We start from the raw sequence: 26742 nt of genomic DNA, 5'->3' as shown, positions 1-26742 counted from the left end.
ATCCTACTGACAAAACTCAGTAAAAATGAAGATATTTGTACAACTCAATTAACAAGCTTGATTCCCTGGACATATATGGAAACAATTGTATCATTTGCATCTAATCACAGTTTGGTACATTCCATTCTGTTTCTCATTATCTTTTATTTCTTTTTTATCTTATTATATTGGCTAAGATATCCAGAAGAAAAAAACTTTAAATAGAACCAATGATAGTGGATACCTTTGTCAGTCAGGAATGAGGGTAGGGTACAGAACGACTACATGTACTTTCAGAAGAAAGATTTGGTGAAAGGAGATGGCAGTTCACAGAATTACTGGAAGCAGCCAAGGACCCGTTTGGAGGCTCAGCCTTCAGGAGTGGCATGCAGAGCAGTGCAAAACTGCTCCAGCCCAGGAGTACTATTTCTAAGACCACAACTAATCAAAAAGATGCCACTGGTTGCAAACGCACTTCCCATACTTCTTATAGGAAAGAGAAGCATGAGTTTCTTTAGCTGAGATACAGGGATAGAAAGTCAGGAGTAAGAACCCACTGATAGGAATGCCACCACTCTTATTACTCTAACTGTATCTTGACACTCTGGAATGCTGCTGCATGATATTTTTAACTTTTTAATGACAGTATATGCTTGAAGAAGAGCCAAAAAGGGCAGAAAGATGGTCCCTAACTCATAATTCGTGCCTTCTAACCTTTATGGGAGTACACCTAATTGGCAGACTCTATTTTGCACTCGTATTACTAGCTGCAAGGAAATATGGAAAATGTATGCCTCAGCATATATCGCTAGAAAAAGGGTAAGGATAGGTTGTTTGAACTGTAGTTCCCTGAACAGTATCTGTGTCTTGTTCCTCATTTTAATGAAATGTCACTAAAACAAATCACCATTGTTTTTTACTGTATCCTTTTTCTGCATATCCTTTATTATGTTAGTTATTCTCTAAATTAATAATGGAAAAAATTTATAGGTACAAAATCTGATGGCAGATTTCTTTTTTTTCTTTTAACTCAGGGCCAGGTTTTTCAGGAAGTTTTTAAATTAACTTATTGTTTTCTGCTGGAATTTCTCCGTAGACTTTCAGATTTGTGTATCTTTGGTTTCCTGTCTGGAAAATTACCTCCTTTCTCCCATGCATTTCTCTTTATGTGTATTTTATCCTCTTACTTCTCCTATTTTCTTTCTTCTATTACATTTACATTTCTGTCTTCCAGAAGAAGTTTTTCTTAAAAAATTAACTCACTACAAATAATCATTTCTACTATTTTGACTATTATATGTTCAATCCTCTTATTCCATTAGCATCATTTAAATTGTATCCTTGAAAGGAGTGGGGGCAAAAAAGATATGGAAAGTCTATGGACTTTTTCAAGTTTTGCCTCCTTTTTCAGAGAGAGATATGTTAAAATCTCCCATTGTGATGATGAATTTTTCATTTTCTTCCTGTGAGTCCTCCCTTTTTTCCTTTATATATTTTGAAACTTAGTTGTTAGGTGCATTCAAACTTACAGTGTTTCAGCTGAATTGAATCTTTCCTCAATATCTGATTACTCTGTTCATTGGTACTTTGCTTTAAAGTGTATTTTATCTAATATTAATACAGATATGACCAATATGCTTATTTGCTTAAATTTACTTTTTTCCCTTAGACTACCAATGCTTTGTTGTCCATAAATTAGTTAAAAAGATAGTTTGACAATTTCTATTTTAGCCCTACATAGATTAAGATTTGTTTGTACTTTCTATTGGTCCATTAAAAATTTTTTCTTTTTCCTTTTCTGTTTTATTTTTTAGTTGTAATTTTTCCACCTGCTGGTTTAGGATTTGTATCAAATCTATATCTAACATTTAGTGGTTTCTCTATAATTTATAAAATTTATATATATATCACAATAAATCTTAAAGCTAATATCTTATCAAACAATACACAGCAAGAACTGATTATGTCCAGTTCCCTACAAGCATTATCTCTCTCATATACCATTTTTCCACTTGTTGGCCAGGATTTATTTCTACTGCAATTGGTTAATTTTCCAAACTAGATGTTATTATTGTTGTGTAATATATTTAATTTGTATTGAATTTTACTGACATGTAGCATTTCCTTTGCCCAGAATTTCTTCTTGTACCTTAGACAACATTTGGAATTAATTTTCTTTCTTAGTTAAAAATATGACCTAGAAATTCCTCTAGTTCGAGTCTTTTTGTAGAGCATGCTCTTAGTTTGTATCTGTCTGAAAGTACTTTTATTCTCAATTCTGAAAGTTAATTTCAACAGGTGTGGACTTCCAGGATTACTTTTTTCTAAGTTATCACTGTAAAGATATGATTACACGTCTCTGGATATTAATATTGTCAATATTTAATTACAGACCTTTTATAGTTTGTATTTTCTCACCAGCTGCTTTTAATTTTATCTTTGGCATTTTACTCTGATGTTACTAATTTGAGTTTCACATGTTTTTTCTTCTTGGGATTAATTGTGTTACTAAATGTGAGGAGTGATGTTTTCCATCAGTTACCCACAACTCTCAGCCTTGTTTTTACAACTGTTGCTTTTTCTCCATTCTTCATGTTGTCTCTTTTTCAAACTCTGAATAGATTATGTGAGATCTTACCCTGTCCAATATATCTTATAATCTCTATTATCTTACATGTTTTTCTATTTTCTGCAGTCTATTAAATTTCTTCACTGTTATTTTCCATTTTGTTAATGGAAAATCAATTTTCAGATCTTTCTACTATACTGAAATTTTTGGCCATTGAGTTTCTAAATTCAGTTATGAAATTCATGCCCAGAATTTACATTTTATTCTTTTCAAGTCTACTTGGCCATTCTTTCCAAAGCATCCTCTTTCTTTAAACATATTAAATGTACCAGCATTATTTTCTTGTCTGACAGTTACAATATCTGCAGCCTATCTAGGTTTGATACATCATTTTTATCCCAGCTGATTCTTTCTTGTGGAAATACATATATAATATTTCCATCTATTTGTTTATATATATTGTTTTTTCATTTTAGTTTCGTCATATTACTTAGAATTTTGAGTGTGTTCTTTGAAGCCTGGCTTTAAAGTGCATTCTACTGGAAAAATTACTTAACTTTTCTATGAGTCTGGGGTATTACCAGCCTAGAACCACTTCAAAGGAAATTTCCAGGTTGGGGATTTTTATACCAGAAGGGATGGTACAAAGTCTTTGCCCAGACTCACATAAATGCAGGCTTGCTCTTAAGATTTCTCAAAGGAGACTTTTCTTTTTTGTTCAGCCCCACTTGGAATCACACAGAGATAGGTAAAGGTTTCTGCCAACTCTCTGCAGTCAGGTTTTAACCTACTTTGATTTATAATTGTTCTAAGATCCTGTTTTTCTTTGAATTTCTCTTACCTGAGCTGCCATTCTGCTAGCACTCTATTTTCTCCTCTCTCCAGTGTGCTTGGCTGATTGTAATAGAGGCTTTAGGCCATCCATGATAGACAGTTGGCTCCAGGTTAATACAAGCTCCAGTGCTTACAGAATCCTATCCTATTTAGTGGATTGGATTTTTGATTCTGCATTTTATTCATCAACTTTAGGTATGCTATTGTGGAAGTTGTTTGAATTAATATTTACTCTGCCATATTGCTACAAATGGAAGTCCCTATGTTTTTCTGTGATTAGTTTTTTAATTTTGGAGCTAATCTATATGTAGTGCTATTTAATCTATATGTAAAGCTTAGTCTATATGATAGTCAATAGAAACGGTAATGCTTAGTAGATAAAAACATTTATATGATGCCATGCAATATCTATTATTGGAGAGGTCATTTTTTTTAACCATAAGGAATACTACAGTATGACTTGGGTTAGTGTGTTTTAAACATAGAGAAAACCATTATCCAGTTTCTTACAATGACAGTGACTATAATGTGCTCTACTCAATCTTCTTTTAGAAGTGAATAAAAATATTCCAGAAATTTTCCAGGCCTAGTATCTTATCCTGACATCTAACGCAATTAATATGACAAATGCTAGGATAGAAAACCACCGTATATAATTTCATTTGCTCATTAGATATAGTGTTGAGATTAGAATTAAGGAAACTACATAATTTTCAAGATTTCTTAGAATGTGTTTATTTCTTTTTCTAGAACATGATGATTTTTGAAGTAGAAACAATAATAATGTATGCCTGATGAAAACTTTCATAAGCTAAGATTGGAGATGCCTACCAAAATGCAGTTATATCAATCAAAGAAGACTCAAATCTATCTCATTTCAAAGATAATCATATATGTTACACTGCTGAAACATACACAATTAGACACATTTTTGCACCTCTTTGGGAGGGTATTTAGGTTCTACTTATTCTTACTACTCTCTCAGTCACATTTCCCTTGTTAATAATCACTTACAGGTCTGTACCATGCTGTTTCTTTCATGTTATTCCTCTAGTTTATCCCATGAAAGAACAGGTGCAGTAACTATAATCTCTGTTCACTACAGAAGTAAACAGATGGATAAGGATGAGAAAGGTCAAATGATTTACCTAAGGTCATGCGAGGAATCACTCGCTGGACAAGTATTCCTACAATTGCCTCACACAGTTTCTAGTTTTAATAGTTGAAACTGTCATGTTCTTCACAGAGAGATTTATGAAGACATCTTTCTTCCAATAGGAAGAGATGGCAAATTTACAGAATTTGAGGACTTGAGGACAAAGTTAAGGAAAAAACTTGTGACCTAAACAGAATAACTGTAGGTGGACTTTTCCCAATATTTTACGAGAGGTATCTGGATCTTTTAAAGCTAGCTTTTGAGGAAATGTCTCTCAAGTGTCTGTGTAGTGTGATCAGAGTGCTACCCTGTCTGTCCTGGCTTTGAATTGCCTTGCTTTACAAGAGGATCAACAACAACTTCCACCACAGTGAAAGACAGACCATTTGATTGCAGGAAGAAAAAATGTTAGAAACCTTTTAGCAACTTAAAAATATATAAAATAAATATCAGAATGTACTTGAAAGGATTAGGCTCTAGGGGGTTGGCTGATGAATTAAAATGTACATCTCGTTTAGCATTTTGGAAGAAAGCTGATAACAGCATCCAAAATGTTTTCTTAGTTATGAATAGAAGCATCAGGACATGTGGCAATTGTGATCAAAGACATTCAGACAGATTGGAGCAGGGTGAGATGTGGATTTATATCAGCTCATCAGGACAAGTGTTGGATTTATTGAACTCAGCAAGGACAGTGTGTGAGACGTTACCACTGTCTGAGCTGAGAGAAGCAGGCATATCATTCCATCTTTAAAAACAAGCAATTGGGAAAGCACCATAATTATTCTAATTTTGAAAGTTTTATTTATTTTATTTGGCAGCAGTGTGTAGTAACTTAAAAATATATAAAAATATATAAAATATATAAAATAATTAAGATTGCAAATTCAAAACGTATTCGTAAATCATAAGGGAGAATTTGTGATTGAATCTCATCAACAAGGGAACATTGTGGGAGAGTAAAGGAGGAACTGAGGAAACATTGAAAAATGCTGCATTTGCTTGAAAAATAAGTTAAATATCTCCTGAGGTTTCCATGCTGGAGAGGACCTCACTGACACTGAGCCTAGAATATCAGACCACTCAGAGTTAACCTGCACTGTCCGTATTTGGTTTTTCTGGTAGATAGATAGGCAGAGATGTTAAGTGTATATATACAAACTATGGAAGAATATTGTTACCAATGGAAACTTAAGCTGTTACCCACCATCTACAGGAACAATTCCAGAAGGTTTTTAGTCTAAGGCCCAGTAAATGCTCTGTGCTGAGAAAAAACAGCTTTGGATAACAATAAGAAAGGTATTTTTAAAATTCCAAAACCTGCCAGAGATTTTGGGTAATGATACTGATCCACACTGAATTGATTTTGAAGAGTCTGGTAATTATTGACAAACTGTTTTAGTTGAAAGTGGGCTAGATACCATTTGATGTCATATAACAAACATTAGCCTGTGATTCAGAGGATGAGATTTCCAATTACTGTTACTCAACATGTGAGTGGAGGGAGTCCTATTCCATGTATGGGCCTTTATTTCCCAAGTATTGAAAGATTAGCTGTGATTCTTGAATTTTTTTGTTCATGTGGGCAGAACTTCTAGGGAGCCCTGTGTAGAAATAAATACACAAAGATTTTTCATCTAGTTCAGGATGTTTATGGATCACTTTGGAGCTCCTGGGTCCCAGATGATCTCTAACCTAATGCTCTAATTCTAAAAGCTCATACTCATAAGATCGAAACAGTGTTAAAAGCTAGAGGATGAGTCCAGTGTTCTAATTTTACAGTTGTGTCCATCAGATGTTAGCGAACGCGAGTGTGTTTTTCATACTCAGACTGTCACTCCAGGATTATTATTCTGTTCTCTTCCCATCTGGAGATATTTTGCTCCACCCATCCTTTCATTGTTCCCATATTTTGAGCCACCATTGACAACCTCAACCTAGCCCAGCTTGCTAGGAGTATCTCTGGTTTTGAAAGCTGTCGTGATGGTGCTCACAACAAAAACGAATCCAAGAGAGGGAAGATATATGGAAAATCAAATTAATGAAATAAAAGGAGAGCTCTAGGACATCACTTAAATATCAATTAGCTGGTATCCAGAGGAGATTCTGTGCATGCTTACGACCTGTTCTTGCCTTACTCTCCTTCACCCGGCAATACCATTCTCATTAAATTAAATTCTGATGTCATTGCCACTAAAGGGTGTAGGTGTCCTATCCAAGAGTAATTAATTGATTGTTAAGTGATGAATAGGATAATTCACACACACACTGGAGTTTGTAGGGTAATTCATGAGCTGAGTAAATATTGTATGTGTGTATGTATATAGTGTGTAGCCATTTTATCCTCTGTTGTACATCCAATGAGATGAAAAATTCAGCAGTTGTATATGGGTTTCACAGTATGAACAACCTTAAAAGAGGCATAGATTTTTTTCAACATAAGTCAGTACTTTCTTTGAGCACCTACTTGCTGAACTTTCATGTAAATATCTTTTAAAAGCTAATTAAAAACATGCTTTTCAATCATCCATCTAGTCAAAGAGAAATAAAATGGCTTGTTTTTTAACGTCTACCAAAATTTAGATTTTTTTGCATGAAATACTCAAAAATTGCATTTGCAAAACATTTTTACATTGTGTTTAGGCAAAATTAAGGCTAAATTTCAAGAAGACTCAGTGAACTATAGGAGAGTATGATGCTATTTTAATAAATTACTATCTATGTGGCACCAAATCTTGCAAATTCCACTTTTCCTCTGACCCCTCTCTAGAAAGCATATCTGGATGCAAGTAAATGAGTTTGACATTATTTAAAGTAATGACCTTGAATCATCTCTAATTGCAAAATATGAAAGTAATTCACATATTTTGATACTTTAAATTTTCATTTAACAAACTACATTTTATACACTTTATACTGTGTTACATTTTCCTGGGTTCACTCAGATATTTCAGTTTCAGGTAATAAGGAGGTGTCTTTGTTAGACTGTAAAAGTAAGAGACTGATTTGGCGTGGTAAGAATGCACATTTCCGTGATGGTAGAGAAAGATATAAAACCATTGGATTGGGAATCATGAGGAAGGGCTTTGATTCTTGGTTAAATCTCTGATTATTTCTGTGGTCTTGGGCAGGATATACCTCTCTGAACCTCTTCTTCATATGCAAAATAAGAGTTTTAAACTACCTGAGCTTTAGGGTCTCTTTTTGCTCTTAATTTTACAGATGCTTTCATGAATAATTCTCCAATAATCACAGAACACAGTTATTCCCTAGAACATTCTGAGAGACAAAAGGTTTTTCTAAATGAATATTAAAAATCAATCTCACAGAACAGGAGAAAAAGAGGATATAATTGCAAGTTTTAAGAGTTTAAAATTAGATTTCTTTCCTGAAATTATTAATATCTTGATATTAGGGAGGTCTATTTGCTCTGAGATTCTGAAAAAGGTGACCATGTATTCCTTTATGGTATTTTTGGGAAAAAAAAACAACACTAAGACCCCTTGATGGTACTCTCAATTTTGTTTTTGGTAAGTAATAAACCTTGCTATATGTATGATTATGTACATTGCTAAGTAATAAACCTTTTTGGTAAGTAATAAACCTTGCTATGTGTATGATTATGATTGTGTATTAGAAATTTTTAGTTTATTCATTCTCATTTTTCTGCTTTATTGAGATATACTTAATAAACAAAAATTTACATATTTAATATATAAATTTTGATGAGTTTGGACATATGCGTACACCCATGATAGCACTATGACAATCAAAATAAACATACCCATCACCTCTAAAAGATTTCTTGTGTCTTCCTGCTTTTTCTTTTTTCTTTCTCCTGTTATTTCCTTTTCTTTTCTTTTTTTTTTCTTTTTTTTGTGGTAAGAACACTTAACATGAGATTAGATCTCCCCTTTTAACAAGATTTTAAGTGCATAACATTGTATTAACTACAGACACGGTGTTATATAGCATATCTTTAGACCTTGAGTTCTATTCCTTGACCTTGACACACATGTCCATTTGATGAAAACTTACTCAAACTTAAGGATCATTTGAATTTATTTATGAATCTCCTATTTCTACTTCCACATATATTCTTCTTCCCTTATGACAACTTAGCACACTCTTCCTTTTACTATATGATATATAAGGACTTGTACTAGTTGTTCATTCATCCTGGAATACTATTTCCAGATCTTTCTGGTTGACCCTTTCTTGTCGTCTAAGTCTTAGCTTGCATTCCACTCTACAAAGATATTTTCTCTGACCATTCAAGGTAAAATAATTCAGTCACTGGTGACTGCTATTCTATCATTATGTTTAGTTTTATTTCTAGCACTATTTTTTAAAATTAAAGTATTGTTGGTATACATTATGTTGTTTTCAAATATTACAACACAGTGGTTCAACCTATATTATTAAATCCCCACCCCCTCTAGGACAGTTACAACTATCAATGTAGTAAGATGTTACAGAATCATTGACTATATTCTCCATGCTCTACTACTGTCCCTGTGACCAACTTATATTTTGATTGTGAATTATTATGTTCCTTTATCCCCTTCATTCTCCCCACCAACGCACCCCAACCCCTTCCTCTTGGTAACCATTTGTCTCTTCTCAGCGTCTGTAAGTCTACTGCTATTTTGTTCTTTCTGTTTTGCTTTGTTTTTATACTTCACAAATAAGTAGAATCATATGGTATTTGTCTTTCTCTGCCTGGCTTATTTCACTGAGCATACCCTCTAGATCCATCCATATTGTTGCAAATGGGAGGGTTTCTTTTCTTTTTATGGTTGAATAATATTCCATTGTGTATATGTCACATCTTCCTTATCCATTCATCTTTTGATGGACACTTAGGTTGCTTCCATATCTTAGTTACTTATTGTATGTCTCCCCCTTTAAAATACACACTGTCAGCTGACACCTTGCCTACATCATTCAGTACTGTACTCATAGCACTCCAGAATTGTGACTGGAAACAACAGATGCTGAGTAAATATGTAGTGAATGAATTCATCTTTTTGTCTGAATGCATTTTATTCATTTTTCTGGACAGTGCATTAACTTGAGAATAAGGGTGCTTCTGTTTCATCTTTTTATCTGGTAGTATCTGGCAAGTGGTCTTGCATACCAGAAATGCTCAGTAGATTTTTTTTGTTAATAGAATTGTATTAATGTGGCTGAAAAATCAGTAAACAATTTGAAGTGTTACAGTCACTCTGTCTGCAAAATGTACTTTCTACTGTAACATCATTTCATTCATGAGCACTCAGACTAAAAATAAAGAAAAGAACTCCATGATTTTAGTATTACTTAAAAATCCTTATCAAAGCAAAGCAATTATATTCCAAAGGGAAACTTGATTTTAATTCCTTACTAAAAAATTGTCTTATCTATCTAAATGAGATTTATCAAATGAGATTAAATAAAAAATATTTAAAATGAGTTCTTGTAAGAAATCTAAAAATATAATTGCTTGTTTTTAATACAGTGAGGGAATTTTCTGCATAGATGTGGTCTGCACAGAACAGTCAACCTACCAATAATATAACTTTTCTAGTAATGATTTCAAAGTGTCAAATGATATATAATGAATTAATTGACCTAGGCTATTCAGAAGCACAACATTGTGATTTATATGAAATAGATACAAGCAGGAAATGTCTATAATCTAGTTTATTTTTACATGAATTATAGAATGAATAAAAGCAATGTAAATAAATTGGATTGGCTTAGCAACAAGGATTAGACTTGCTACTTTGAAATTAAATTTACTACCAAATGAATATTAATTACACTGTGGGAACCAGGAGGGACTATAGAAGTCATCTAAATGAGGTACTTTATAGATGAGGGAACTGAAGTAAACCAGTTTACTCAATGTTATCCAGTAAGCCACTCTCTGTTAGGAAAGCCTTAAAGGTTGGTTAGATGTCCAGAGGCAAGCCTCTGCTTCTCAGTCTAAATGCTTATTCCAAAATGCAATCTGCTGACTCCTCTATTTTTATCTCAAAGGGCACCAAGTAACAACTTCTGAAAGGGATACCCAACAATGTTGAGGCTAGCAGGTTTTGGCTTATCAAGTTTTAAATATAATTTATATCCAAAAAAGGACTGTCAACTTTTAATAATACATTGTATATATAATACAATATAATATTGTATTATATGTATATAATACAATAATAATAATGTATTATCAACAGTAATATTAAAATCATACCTAGCTCTGCAAAAATATTCCTTTTATTATTTGGGAAGCTCTTGTGGATCTAATACTGGTTTCTCTATGAAATTTTGTGAGATTGGTGTTGTGTATGAGGAATAATATTCTGGATATCAGAATGCAAAGCAGCAGAGAAAGATGCAAGTTTACATCTAAACTATTGGGATTATTTCACTTGCAAATATCAAGAACTCAATTAAAATTAGTTTACAAACAACAAAGAGCTCACTGACTGGGAAGAAGAGGGTAGTTTAGAAGTTAAAAGGAATAGTTACAGAAGAACAAAGCATCTAGGACAAGACTGACTCACTGAGCACTACTAAATATTCCCTCTCCCCTTTTCTCTCTCTCTCCTTGTTAATGCTTAACTTCATTCTGCAAAATGCTGTATTCTTCATATTTTAAATAAGATATGGCTCTAGCAGCTCCAGCACTGTTTCATCTCAGTTAAGCAACACCTAAAGGAAGTGAGAACTTCTTTATTCCAGGTTCTTTCAATATTAAAGAAAATCTTGAATTGGCACAGCGTGGGACTCTTGGCCACAGCGGGAGATGGGGGAATCCTGCAGCAGGATGGTATGGTTGGCATCTTCGCAAGAACCTCATGTAACTGGGGAAGTGTGATTTCCCCAAAGAAATAATGTTAAATATGAAAAGGATGCTAGATTAAAAAGAATATATACCCCCTAGAGTATTTTTGATCATGGAATGTGGCATGCTAATTTCTCATGAGTTAGTTGTTTTCAGAAGTGTTACTATCAATTTCCAGGACCTACCTAACAAAGATTTTTCAAAGATTAAAATATGGTAAAATCTAATACTGATTGAAGGTACAGTGAGATAGGTCCCTATATAACTCTGGTGGAAGTGTAAATTGGTCAAACTTCTGTAAATCAGTTTGATGTGTTAAGAAACTTGAAATATTTCACAACCTTGGATGGAAGTAATTCCACTTCTAAAAGTGAATTCTAATAAAATAATAAAAATGTGGATATATTTTTATGTACAGCACTTTAAAATAATTCTGAATATTGGAAACAAAATAAATGTTGAGAAAAGTAATTTAGTTAAATATAAATATATCGTAGGATAATACACAGATTATACATAATCTTGCTAATATATCATGCTTGTTAAGTCAAAGCAGATCAGCTACCCTTTTAAACTGTGGTAAGAATGTAAATTGATGCAAACTCATCAGTAGAAAATTACATATATAAACATAAAACTATGTCAAAATTTTAAATGCAAATATAACCTAGCCATTTGTAAGAAATTAATATTCTTGTATGTCCTCAAAGAATGTTAATTGTAATATTGTTTGCAATAGAAAACATGTGGAAATGAGTTTCCAACAATAAGGGATATATTAAATACAGCAGTTAAAAAGGAATGATCTATATTTTAATCTCCAAAATATATTAAATAAATACATTTTAAAAAATATATTTTACAAGTTGAAGATGCTAACCTCCAGAGATTTTAAGAAACTTGTCAAACTAGAAAGTGATGGAGCTTAGAGGAAAAAAGGGCCAGTTGAGTTTTTACAGTGGAGGATACAAGGTTAGAAAATTCATTATTAATTTAAAAACACAAAGACAAGTTATTTTTGATCTTCCATTTCTAATTGCACTGGGAAAGGGAATAAAACAGAAGAAACATGTCAAGACAAGGGAAGTGATAAAATCAGCTTTAAATATGTTGTGATTGAAGTACATATTGAATATCAAGGTGTAACTGTCCCATAGGCAGTATGAACCCAGGTACTGGAAAGAAGAATGGACAGGATACTGAGATTTATATGTCACAATGGCAATGGTTCAAGGCACTGGGGCTAAAGGTTGTAGATAGAGGTGGGAAGTGGCAGAATCCTTAGCCACATTACAATATTAAGTGTTTTATGGATTATGGATGGCTGGAGTTGGTTTCGTTTCTTTTCTCTGTTCCCTCGTATTTCCCTGACTGGAACAGGCAGAGTCGGATGCCACATGTGTCTGCCAAGATTCTAAGTGGTGAGTGTGGCAACTAGATGGCTGACTGGTATTAAACACATCCAGGTGTTCTTATGAGCTCCAAGGCTGTCATTTTTAACCATTGTGAACAGCCATGCCTGTAAGTATCAAAAGACAGGGAACTCAGAGAACTTATTTTCTTCCGGGGTTTGTTACTAATTAGCTGTCAGTACTAGGAGAAATTATTTTCCCATACAGAGCTCAGATTTCCTTTTATCAAAAAAGAGGAAAACAGACTAACCTCTAACTGTCTACCAGCTCTAAAACCCAGAATCTTTGAGAAGAGTCAAAGTTCCTTTGAAACTCCCCAAATTCGATACTTTCTTCTGCTTTTATAGAAATTATTTTTGCCTTCATCCTATGGTCATCTACATAAAGTGTTCCATCACTCCTTCCAGGTCAGAAGCACCATAGGGCTGAAAAGCAATACTTGATCTCTGTGTCTTCCTTGGAATCTAACACAGGACCTTGCACGTAGTAGTAATCAGTAAAAAAGACATATATTTTCAAACTGAAAACTTTGTGTGGTGTACTGATTTCTCTGATAATGTTTTAAACTTTGAATCCATCATTATGAAAAGGACATTCTGGAACCATTGCACTTAAAGCTTGATGCTCCCTGGACCATTGTAGAAAAGGGATGAGGAGCCTCACACTGTTTCTCATGTTCAGAATACTAATGTGTTAAAAACTCTCTGAGACATGTACTTTAAAGATCTATGACCTAGAGAAGTCTCCTGATTGTATATTGTGTTTACGGTGGCAGTAATTCATTTATATTCACTCCTTGGAACCTGGGCCCTACCCTGTTTTGAGAGCCTGTCAGGAGTAAATCTTGTCAAAGAGGGTTTTCCCTATGGAAAACTTCACTCAGCTTGTGTCACGATTTAGCAAGAAAGAAACATAGCAAGCTGGCTTCACCCAATTAACAAATATGTGTAGGTTGTCTTATGCAGCTGGACAATTGGCAATGGAGAAAGTTAATTTTATGGTCTGTGAAAGCCTCTCATTTGTGGTGACTATCTCAGGAACTCAAAGAGCACTCTTAACTCCAAACTATTTTGCACGTTCTTTGCTTTTGTAAGTGTAGCAATGAAGAAAACCTCTTCTTGTGTAGAGAGGTGGGAATAGTTCAGTATTTGAATTGACATGTTAGAAATTACTAGATAATTCATCAATGTGGCTCTTTTTTTTAACAATTTTTTTATTAAGGTATTATTGATACACTACAATCTTCTGAAGGTTTCACAAGAGAAACAATGTGGTTACTACATTCACCCATATTATCAAGTCCCCTCATATCCCATTGCAGTCACTGTCCACCAGTGTAATAAGATGACACAGAGTTACTACTTGTCTTCTCTGTACTACACTGTCTTCCCCATGACCCCACACACACCATGTGTACTAATCATAATACCCTTCAATCTCTCCCTCCTGCCCCTCCCCTTTGGTAACTACTGGTCCCTTCTTGGAGTCTGTGAGTCCTGCTGCTGTTTTGTTCCTTCGATTTTGCTTCGTTGTTATACTCCACAAATGAGGGAGATTATTTGGTACTTGTCTTTCTCCACCTGGCTTATTTCACTGAGCATAATACCCTTCAGCTCCATCCATATTGTTGCAAATGGTAGGATTTGTTTTCTTCTTATGGCTGAATAGTATTCCACTGTGTATATGTACCACCTCTTCTTTACCCATTCATCTAGTGATGGACACTGAGGTTGCTTCCATATATTTGCTATTGTAAATAGTGCTGTGATAAATATAGGGGTGCAGATGTCTTTTTGAATCTGAGAAGTTGTTTTCTTTGGGTAAATTTCTAGGACTGGAATTCCAAGGTCAAATGGTATTTCTATTTTTAGTTTTTTGAGGAAACTCAATATTGCTTTCCACAATGGTTGAGCTAGTTTACATTCTCACCAGCAGTGTAGGATGGTTCCCCTTTCTCCGCATCCTCACCAGTGTTTGTTGTTCCTAGTCTTTTCTATGTTGGCCATCCTAACTGGTGTGAGATGATATCTCATTTTGGTTTTTATTTGCATTTCCCTGATAATTAGTGATGTGGAGCATCTTTTCATGTGTCTGTTGATCATCTGAATTTCTTCTTTGAAGAAATGTCTGTTCATATCCTTTGCCCCTTTTTAATCAGGTTATTTGCTTTTTGGGTGTTGAGGTGTGTGAGTTCTTTATATATTTTGGATGTTAACCCCTTGTCGGATATGTCATTTACAAATATATTCTCCATACTGTAGGATGCCATTTTGTTCTGTTGATGGTGTCCTTTGCTGTATAGAAGCTTTAAGTTTGATGTAGTCCCAGGTGTTCATTTTTGCTTTTGTTTCCCTTGCTCGAGGAGATGCATTCAGAAAAAACTTGCTCATGTTTACATTCAGGAGATTTTTGCCTATTTTATCTTCTAAGAGTTTTATGGTTTCATGACTTACATTCAGGTCTTTGAACCATTTCGAGTTTACTTTTGTGTATGGGGATAGACGGTAATCCAGTTTCATTCTCTTGCATGTAGCTGTCCAGTTTTGCCAACACCAGTTGTTGAAGAGGCTGTCATTTCCCCATTGTATGTCTATGGCTCCTTTATCGTATATTAATTGACCGTATATGCTTGGATTTATATCAAGGCTCTCTAGTCTGTTCCATTGGTCTATGGGTCTGTTCTTATGCCAGTACCAAATTGTCTTGATTACTGTGGCTTTATAGTAGAGCTTGAAGTTGGGGAGTATAATCCCCCCAGCTTTATTCTTCCTTCTCAGGATTGCTTTGTCTATTCAGGGTCTTCTGTGGTTCTATGTGAATTTTAGAACTATTTGCTCTAGCTCATTGAAGAATGCTGTTGGTTGGTATTTTGATAGGAATTGAATTGAATCTGTAGATTGCTTTGGGCAGGATGGCCATTTTGACAATATTTATTCTTCCTATCCATAAGCACAGGATGTATTTCCAGTTATTGGTATCTTCTTTAATTTCTCTCATGAGTGTCTTGTAGTTTTTAGCGTATAGGTCTTTCATTTCCTTAGTTAGGTTTATTCCTAGGTATTTTATTCTTTTTGATGCAATTGTGAATGGAATTGTTGTTCTGATTTATCTTTCTGCTAGTTCATCATTAGTGTATAGGAATGTAACAATCAGTGTGGTTCTTAACTAACAGAATATTTAGGTTTATATCTCTTTTGGGCATTTAGGTCTTCTATTGCATGTTGCTATGTAGAAAGCACTAGATTTGTAGTTGTAAGAATGTTTGAGTAAGTATAAAATCTAATACTTGTAGGCTACGAATGCAGGTTATTTCAGTGTTAGGGTCTCAGTTTTCTCATAGTTAAATGATTATGATAGTACTGTATATTTTTATTTTTTATGTTGTCATAAGCTCACTTTAAGAATCATTATATAGCCATTTGTGAAATTGTAAAATCCAAAACATCATACCAGTATAGGCGTATGTATGATTTTGCCATATCTCCAGTGTCACACAAATATTGCTCCCAATTATTAGCAATCGCTCATAAAATAGAATCTTGCATCTTTACTTTTTTATGCAATTAATAAGCCACTTTTATGCAGTACATCCTCAGAATTTTGCCATACCTTGTAATCATGCATGATTTTTCCCACTTGACTGATAAGAAAAGTGACTGATGGGAAAAGTGACATAGTGATTTTTCTAAGTAATACTAATCAATTCTCAAGATTTTGTGGTGCTTTAATCCAAATCTACTTTCTGCTTATATCATGCAATTTTAAGGAGAGTCATTGAGGGATAATATCTCTTCAGATGGTATTTGGGCAGATCCCTAAATGAAATAAGGCAGCAAGTCATACCAAGGTGTGGGCAAACAGAACTTCAGGATGAGGAAACAGCAAATGCCAAGGTCCTGCGTTAGGGAAGAATTGTTGTCTTTGAAGAATACCAATAAGTCCAGCGTCATTAAAGTCAAATGAATGAGAGAGAAAAAATGGAAGGAGAAAAAGTCAAAGACATAGGTAGTTGTCTGACTAGGCAGTCCCTCAAGCCATGGTAAGGCTTGAATTATATTCTAAGAGCAGTGAAATGGCATTGAAGCTACATAGGGAAGCAATAAGATTCCATTTATGTTTTTAGTATATCATTCTAGCTCCTCTGTGGAGCATGTAATTCTGCAGGATAAAAGCAAAAGCAGGAACAATGTTGCAGAAGCAGGGTAGTTACATACACTGGAGACCTGAACTAGGGTGAAAGCAGTCAGATAATGAAGAATAATTAGATTTGGATGCATTTTTAGGGTAATGCCAACAGTTACATTCATTTGTTGAATGAAAGGATTGAAAGATGAAGAGTAATAAAAAGAGAATCGCAGCTTTTTGGCATGAGCAATGGTGATAGATCAGGGAGACTTAGGGAGAAGTGAGTTTGGAGGTAAAAATACCAGGAATTTGGATTTGTATGTAACAAGTTTGAGGTGCTTAAACATACAAGTGGGGAGGTTGAATAGCCATATGGATAGACGTGTTTTGAGTTCAGATAACAAAACAACAAAGAAAAACTCATATAACCCTTGCTGTATGCCAGACACAGGTCTAAATGCTCTACACACACCAGATTATTTGAAGGACTAATAATGCTTTGTCTCGGTTGTGTCTAGGATGCCTTCTGACTGCAGACATCAGAATACCTGAGATAGTTAAAGCAAAAAAGCTATCTATTGACTTCATATAACAATATATTTTTAAGTAATTGTTTCCAGGTAGGAATATCTTTGATAATCAAGCATCTACTAATTTTCTATTCTGCCATGCTAAGCACATCAACCTTTTTTCTTTAAATTTGTTGCCTGATGGCTGCATCAGCTTCAAGATGCAAGAGCTTACACATTTGCACTGGAGACAGGATGAATGCACCAAGCCAATTAAGTAGGGGGCTTTTCTTTATCAGAGAAGGAAATCTTTTCTAAGGGAGCTCTGATCAGATGGATGGCCCCTTATTTCTTATTGGAATGGTATTTTTTCAGAAAAGTTAATGAAAGAAATTACCTCTTTTCTCTTTCCTTCCCCTGCTTTTAATCAGGGATTTGCAGTTGGTGTCTTATGGGAGGCATCTAAGAGGGAAAATTATGCATGGGGTTAAAACATCAAGAATTGAAAACACTCAAAAAAAATAAAAGATGACAATTACAGTCTCTTACCAAATCTTATGGGTGTATGTATTTATGATTGGTGGATGCATATGTATAGATATGCATGTTTTGTATGTGTTTATGATTATCACTTAGGTACTAATTTTAATGAAATGCCACAAATTCTGGAAACTTGAAATTAGAATAAACCATAAGCAGTGGTTTGAGATTCCTGTCATACAATTGATCTTTGCCAACTTGCCTGTTACAGGATCTGTGGATAACTACTAAATTTGAAGGGACCTAGAATAAGTTTTGTAAGAGATGTATGAAACTGGAATACTAGGAGAATTTTTGTTTCCCAGAGATAATCATTGTTAGTTGTAATTTGTTTTAATTTCATGCCTCTCTTGCCTTCTAAATTAGGCATTTTAAAAATTAAAAATTGATTCTGTAAAACTTATCACCATACCGTAAATGTGACCCTTTTGCCTTAGCTGCTTTTGTATCCAGAGAGGGAAATAGCTAAGTTAATGAGGAAGCTTAAGGAGGAGGGAAACCTTCAAAGAAAAGTAATGAGGAGCAGTTCCCTTTGGACATGTTCCGAATATTTAACACAGGAAACCTTCAGTGTCTTTTAAGATTCACAGAAATTACCATGATACAGGCAATGTTTCTGAGTGACTCATCAATGATATTAGGCTTTGTGTGGAACTTTCACATTGTAGGCAGAATGTAGGTTACTGAGTTTTATTTCATCAGCATGGTATATAGCAAATTGATAATTGATTATTTATGTTGCCATTTGAAGCATGCCATTCTTGACATGATATTCTTGTCTGCTAACCTTGCCAGAATCTAATACAGAAATAACTGATCAAAGTCATACATTAACAGAACAAGAACAAAACATCATCTTCTGACCCCAGGGTAGGCACTGAGTTTGTAAAAGCCAGCTAATGACTTTTGCCTGCTCATTATTTATCTGAAAGTGAGGTCATTTTGAAGCATGATATGGAGGATAAAGAGGCTGTAAAAGAAGGGTGCTCATTATCTTGGTATTTAAGATTACATGCCAAATAGCTATTAGATACTGAAAGTGGCAGTCTCTAGGACTCTGCTCTGGAAAAGGATAGATTAACTTTGATAAATAAACTGAACAAACAGAGATATTAATTATCTTTTAGGAGCAAAGGTTAGACCCTCTTTAGTACTTTCTGGAACCTCCAGGGTTGTCTTGCTCTTCTGAGAGAAGGCAGCTCTCTTTAAGAAACTTTACAAAGGACTAGTTGATTATGCCTTCTGCTTAGAAATACCATCTTTGCTACTTCAGTGGGAAAAATACAACTCACCTTCAAAGACTAGTATCAATATCACCTATTGTATGTGCTTTTCCCTCCGAGTAGAACTATTGCTTCTTTCTCAATACTGTTATTTTAGCTGTCTGTGTACATGGAAATTGTCCTGGAAGACAGGCAAACTGTGTGTTTACCAGCGACCTACTTGGTGGTTCTTGTTTCCATTTTTTTCAATGAATCCCATTAGACTGTCAGAAACTGCATGGCTTCTCAGCCTCTAACATGAAGCTTTCAAATAAACAAACTCCTGAAGAGAAAAAAAAGGCACACCTTTCTGTGCATCTCTCCTCTCTGAGATGTTGGCCTGTCAAATCAGATGACTTTGGAGGGTACTGGTGATACCTTCAAGTAGATCCTTTTAAATATCATTCCTGTGTTTTCTAGCTGTCCTCAGAAGAATGGTTGATCTGCAATAATCTAGGGTACCAGCACCAGGAACAGAAGTTATGGCTTTTAGGTTTTATGGTAGAAAAGCAAAGCAAAAAACAGTGATATATATAAATTTCTTCTTCCTATCAACTTTCTCAAGTTAAAAAATACATACAAGAAACCACATTCATTTAAAATGTAAAATTGATGAGTATGGACAGCTGTGTACACCCATAAAATCACCATCACAGTCAAGATACATATCCTTTTCCTCAACCTGAAAGAGCCTTCCTTTACCCTTACAGTCAGTTCTTCCCTCCACCCCCCAGCTGCAAGCAACCACTTACCTGATTTTTGTCACCATAGCTTAGTTTTCATTTATAAAAAGGGACTCATATCATACTGCCATCTTTTGTGCCTAGCATTTCTCTCAGCAAAATTATTTTGATATTTTGATATTCACCTATATTGTTGGGTATATCTTTAGTTTATTCCTCCCTGTTGTTAAGTATATTCCACCGAGTAGGTAACATTTACTTTCTAATTTTTTGGTTGACCTGAGGATGAATATTTTGGTTATTTCCTTTCTCGAGTATTGCAAATTAAAATATTATGAACACTTATGTTTACGTCTTTGAATGTACATCTGGTTGTATTGCCTTGTGTAAGTATCTGGGAGTGAAATGGATGAGTCATATGGCGAGCATAGTACTAAACTTATGACAAATTATTTGTCAGTTTTTATCATTTTATATTCTCACCAGCAGTTTATGAGACTGTAAGTTGCTGCACATTACAACCAACACTTGCTCTTGTTGGTCTTTTTAATTTTATCTGTTTTTATGGGTAACTCATTGTGTTTTAGTTTGCGTTTTTTTTCAAACTGATACCAAATTGTTCCAGTGCCATTTTTTGAAAATACATCTTTTCTCCCATTGAATTGGCTTGACATCTTTGTTGAAAATTATTTCACCATATATGTTTAGGTCTATTTCTGGATACTCCATTATGTTTCATTGATCTATACATCTATCCTTAGGCCAATACTGTATTGTTTTGATTATTACAGTGTTACTGTAATTTTCAAAGTCTTGTAGTATTAAGTCTTCTATACTTTCTTTTATTTAACATTGCTTTTATTATTCTAGGTTATTTGTATGTCTATATATTTTAAAATCAACTTGTCAATTTCTATAAAAGAACTTTCTAGACTTTTTTGATATTGCATTGAATTTATAGATCACTTTGGAGAGATTTTACATCTTAATATTGATTTTTCTAATCCATGAATGTATTAAATCTCTCCATTTATTTAGGATTTTGATTTTTCTCATTCTCTGTAATATAGAGTATAATGGTCTTGCACAAATCTTAAGTTTCCTTTACACATTTTATGATTTGGGGTGAATGAAAATTGGATTTTTTTAAATTTCATTTTTCATGTATTTGCTGCAAGTATGTAAAATGAAGTTGATTTTCTACATTAACCTTATACATTAAGGAAATTAAGAGAAAAATCATTATTTTTGTATTGAACCATATATTTATTTATATTAATCTTTCGTATTGCCAAAGATCTGAGTTTTCCTCTAATATCAATTCTCTTATAGCCCAAAGAATTTTTCATTTTCTATACTTTTACTTTCACTGAAAAAGCTCTAGTTTTTAAACTCTATTCTATTTTTACTTAATAAATAATTAATACTTCACAATTAGTTTTTCCTTTATAAACTTTAAATATGTTTATGATGTTATATTCACCATAATTTGAATCAATTCACCTGTATGTGAAGTGTTTTTATTCCTGGATGCTTTCAAGATGTTCCCCATATCTTTGGCTTTCAGCAGTTTGACTATGATGATGTACTTAGGTATGAGTCTTTTATTTTGTTTGGGGCTTGCTGATCTTTTTGAATCTAAAAATATATGTCTTTCAACAGATTTGGACATTTTAGTTAACTTTTTCTTCAAAAAATTTCTGCCCCAAACTAGCTCCTTTCTTTCTGGGACTCTACCTATGTGTTAGACCTTTTGAAATTACCCACGGGTCTCTGAGGCCCCGTTTATATTTTTCTACAATCTTTTTTCTCTCTTCTACAAATGGGATGATGTCTGTTGGGTCTATATTCAGTTTCATTTAGATTCTTTTGTTATCTCCATTTTGCTACTTAGTATTTTCCAAGAAATTTATATTTCAGATCTGTTATTTTTCAATTCTAATATTTTTGCTTTGTTCCTTTTTATATTTTTCTGTTTTGATGCTGAGACTTACCTTTTATTTCTTGCAAGTGTATTTTTCTTTATCTCAGTGAGCATAGTTATAATAACTGTATTAAGAGTTCATGTCTGATAATTGACAAAATTTGGTCATTTTAGGGTTGACATCTGACTTTCAAAATGGGTCGTTGTATCTGTTTTTTTGTATATGAAATAATTTTGAATTGGATTTGGGACATGATGAGTGCATGTAAATTTTGCTATAGTGTTTTAAATAGTGTTGGTGTTTTGTTTAGCAGAAAATTAACATAGACTCAAAGTCAGTAGTTCCAATGGCTCAGATTGTAGTTTAGCTCTTTAAAACTTTAAATCCTAATTGCTTTCAGTTTGCCCATATGTGAATACAAATGTCAGCAATTCAGGTTTTAGGAATTCGTCTTCACTGGACTTTTACTCTCCAGAAATCCTAGGGTTTTTAGGTTCTCTCTCTGTATTCAGCTGCCAAAAAGATGCTGTTTGTTTGTTTTTTCCTTTCGTGTTTTAGCCACCCCATGCCCAGTATTGCTGCTGTGGTTGCTTTTTGTGTAGAACAGCTAAAAAAGAATGTTCCCACTGGTCACATGCTTCAAGTTTCAATTCCCCTTCAAAAGATGCTTGTTCAGCTTCCATCTCCAGTGCCCTCAGGTAGTTGGTTTTTGAGGGCTAATCAGTCTTATTGGTCGGAAGATCAATTTATTAGAAGCTTACTCCTCTATGCTGGAAGGAGAATCCTGCTATACAATTGATGATAAAGTCACAAGAGCTCCATTTTGTACACATTTTCAGCTCTTTTGCAATCAAACATCCTTTATAAACTGTTATTCCAATAAAATAATGAAGTTGAGAAAATTATTTTCTCTGAGATATTTTATGTGCATGCAAATTGTACCATAGTTTAAGTATTTCCTGCTCTCCCTTTCCTCTGAACCATCACCTATGGGAAGATTATCAACATCAGTCTTAGCCAATGACACACGGGAAGAAATTGTTTGGAGGACTGTCCAACAAAAAAGTAGAGATATTTCTTAGCCCTACCACTTTTCTTGCTGCAATAGAACAATTATATCCCACTCTGAATTGCACATGAACATGAGTGTCAAGTAAATCTTTGTTTCTTTAAGCCTAAGATTTTGGAGTCATCTGTTACCATAACCTAAAGGCCCAAGTTAACTGATACAGACAACGTGCATAATGTTGCCTATAACATATAGCATATATGAATATAAGACTGAAAAAAAGAAAATGAACATAAAGTCCCTCATTGTATATATTAATAACACAATTCTCAGTAATAACAAAAAACACTGGTTTTACTAAGTAAGTTCATGTTTCTTCAGATGAAGAGGCATAAAGTAGTGGTCAAAACTCTTAAGCATGAGACAAGTCAAATTTGGTCCCTTGTTTAGGCACTAACTCATGGTATTACCCTTAAAAGACACCTGTTTACTTTTTGATGTCCCCATTTGTATAAAATCGCTACTTGCATAACCTCTGAGGATCTGCTAGCTCTAACAAATTTAAGATCTGATGGCTAGTAGCAAACAAAGCTCATAGTCACCACTGCAGAGTGTCTCTGCAGTGGGCTACTCGGAACAGTGAGTACTGTGAGGGCTCTGTCACAGGAGAAGAGCATTGTCTATGAAAAAAATGATCTGGCATTTTAACTCCCATACAAAGACATTCATTTCTACTTAAAAATGCTGTGATACTCTTGTGAAACAGTTATTAGTTTCAAAATATATACACGCATACAAGGATGAGAAAACTGCTCAGTATACCCAAGGAGGTTGTGTTCTAGACAAAGCTCATCCGAGGCAAACACTGAGGTGATTTTTCCCTACAGACTGTTTCCTGTAATGAAAACTCCTACAGATTAGAGACAAGCAAAGCCATAGGAGATCATCAGCCTACATATAACATGAATAAGAAAGCTTATTATTATAAACCATTGAGGTTTTGGTGCTGTTTGTTACACAACAGAGCTAACAGTTATACAAAAAGTGGTTCCAGAAATGGGTGCTGCCTTAACAAAATATCCCAAGCTATGTTATTAGGAATGTGTAGCTGGCCAGTGATGAAACTTTTTTTGGTAGATGGAAAAAAAGGTCAATCGATATCAGCAGTGGTAAACACTGGGTACATTGAAGGTATTGAGAAGTTGGAAGGCTAACCATGTGCCTAAAAACTTGTGGATTTAAGGGAATAAATTTTGTGGTACAAAATTTCACTGCAGTTTTTGTTCATTAGCTGCACTAGGCAAGTAATATGAGACAAGTACTACTATATGTGCTTAGAAAGAATTGACCCATTTCTAAGCAGGGACATGAAGAAAAAAAAAAAGAATCCAGAAATTCTCAGTCTTACAGGGCTGAATTTGCAACTCTTGCTCATGTCCAATATAGGTAAAAGAACCAGAGAAATTATTCAAAGACTCAGACTCAATCTTAAGGCACAATCAAATCAAGGATATGGCCATGATTCCCTTTGCTATGATATATCTACAGATTAATATGGGCCCCAACATATACTTTTAGTTAGACATAAAAGGCTCAAGAAGAAAACTTAAAAGGTATCCCAAAGAAATCTCTGGTGTACGGAGATACAGTCCTGGAGAAGTATTGTGGGTGTGGATGATAGCACAAGTAGGTGACTAAAATCAAACATGAATTAAAAGTTGTTGGGATGATTTGTGATGTGAAACAATCATTGGTTTTCAAAATCTCTATATGGATATAGTAGGCTGAGAAAACTGCTCAGTTTCCAAGGAGGTCATGTTATTCATGGTTTTCTTCAAATTTAGACCAGGGGGATAATGGAAAACAAAGGAACTGTCAAGGGCAGAATAAGGACTCGTGGAGAATAATGAACTGTGGAGTCAGTTATAGAAAGTGAGATAAGGACCCAATCAAGTCACATTATCAACCTTCAGGGTAATACATTTAATATTTACCTGATGGAATTTAAGAATTTCTGAAGCCCTGTGGCTTTTGGGTGCTTTCTCTTCTCCTCTTTGCAAAATGGGGTGTGTATTGGTGTGTGCCAGATTAGAAAATTTACCTTTTTAATTTGCAGGTCTCAAGACCAAGGGGAACTATATCTGGATCTGACTTAAAGACTGTCATGAGATCCTGAACTTTAAGGCTGAGAACATGATGGGACGGGATTTTAAGGTATCTTCTTTGGGGAAACACATAGAATATTTTAAGTGCATAAATATTTGTGGTCAAGAGTGAAGTCTTTGATCAATCACATTATTTTTCACCCTCATTAACTGCTCTGGAGAGAAATGGATTATACTTGCTCACCAATTACTGTGTTAATTTCCAATACCTCCTGTGGGAGAAGTTTATATTCCCAACACACTGAGATTTAGTTAATTGTTTATGAGCAAATATGATGTACTGTATTACCTGTATTACCTAATCAGAAGCTCTTAGAGGCATCCCAGGTTCCTGCCCTTCCTTTTGCTGTTTGGTCTCCTGTCATGGGGATATACATGGCCCACTTGAGAGATAAATCTTCAGTCTGGATCCCAGGATAAGAAAACCTGGAGGGGATAGATGAAGTATAGCCACAGACTGAGCGAAGCCACAGATGAACCACAGCCCACATGCCAGTGTAAAGATAAATAAACATTTGGTTTTGCAAAAGCTATAAAAAGAAAATGCTCCTACCAGAAAACCACTGCATCACCCCTTGTATTTCAATAGAAAGCAAGATTCTTTTAAAGGAAGGGAGTTTGTCCTATTTGAAAAATACATGCACATACTTATAATTGGTACTACAATTCAGGATACATGTCAGGTTAGATTCTCTGTAGAAGCAGAAAACAGGATTCTACCTGTCAATCTTATATTCAGTACTGCAAGAAAAACTTTTTGTAAATTAGTCTCCCTGGGCTTGAAAGTCTTCATCTATCAAACAGAAATATATACCCTGTCCTATGATCTTTGAGGATTTTTTGAAAATCCAAAAATGTAAGAAGTGTCAAAGACTTTAAGACTTTTTCTAAGACTTAAATTAATATGAAAATTTTGTTGTATGAAATTGAAAATATACACTCTTAAATAACACTGATACAAGGAAAGGCTATTCTGTCTTTGAAAATGAAACCATTTTCAGTTAATGTAGACAATGTGTTTGTTGCACACATGTTCAAATATACAATTTCCACGAGATGATCACAGAGAAAAACATGTATTTGCATAAATAAAACCCTGAGGTTCTGTGCACTCATTAGCATAGGCCTTCAAGAGAGAATTAAATGTAAACAATAAATCTGTGGATATTGAGCATCTTTAGATATAGTAGAAATTGCTATTCTTGTAAAGATTGTTTGCTAAAATTGTTCAGTGATTCTGGAGACCAAAATTGTAGTTTTCATCATTTTCTGAATATGAGTTTTGCTTTTTTGGAGAAAAAATATTGTAACAGAGGTAAATAAATTATTCTTAAATTCTTTACCAATAACACTTTATAAGCAATTACAATGAAGAGGGACTATTTTATTGAAGTCTTCATTATATTACATCATGTGCGAGAGGATGACTCATTGGAAGTGATGAGAAGTGAATCTTGGTATGTACTGAATTCTGAGCCAATGCAGGCATTTACATGCAATGGCATTGAGGTTTTGAAGGCAGATGTACAAATCTGGATGCAGTATATTGGCCTACTATATATTTTTGTGATGAGAAAATAGGAACTATGGTGGTGTTCTTCTAATCAGGTAATAATTTCCTTCACTGTAAGTTATTAGTACAACTCATCTAAACCGTGTTTATCAAATGACTGGTATGTCAGGTGTTCTGCTAGCTGCTGGGGTATGTTGAAGGATTCAATTTCTTGTCAAGGAAAAATTACCATTCC

The 26742-nt window shown here is 34.3% G+C and overlaps 1 protein-coding gene across 3 annotated transcripts in view; it reads left to right on the top strand.

The window, feature by feature from the left end:
• CCDC50 (coiled-coil domain containing 50) overlaps positions 1-25043 on the top strand; it is a 260855-nt gene extending 235812 nt beyond the window's left edge. For all 3 annotated transcript variants that reach the window (XR_012129294.1, XR_012129292.1, XR_012129291.1), the window contains one exon: positions 24946-25043. The gene's annotated coding sequence lies outside the window, so the exon portion shown is untranslated. The remainder of the gene's footprint in view (positions 1-24945) is intronic.
• The last annotated feature ends 1699 nt before the right edge of the window (positions 25044-26742 follow it).

Source organism: Manis javanica, chromosome 3 (assembly GCF_040802235.1).
Source record: "Manis javanica isolate MJ-LG chromosome 3, MJ_LKY, whole genome shotgun sequence".
Taxonomy (NCBI): Eukaryota; Metazoa; Chordata; class Mammalia; order Pholidota; family Manidae; genus Manis; species Manis javanica.
The sequence above is the reverse complement of the archived record's forward strand: the minus strand, read 5'-3'. Positions and strand labels throughout refer to the sequence as shown.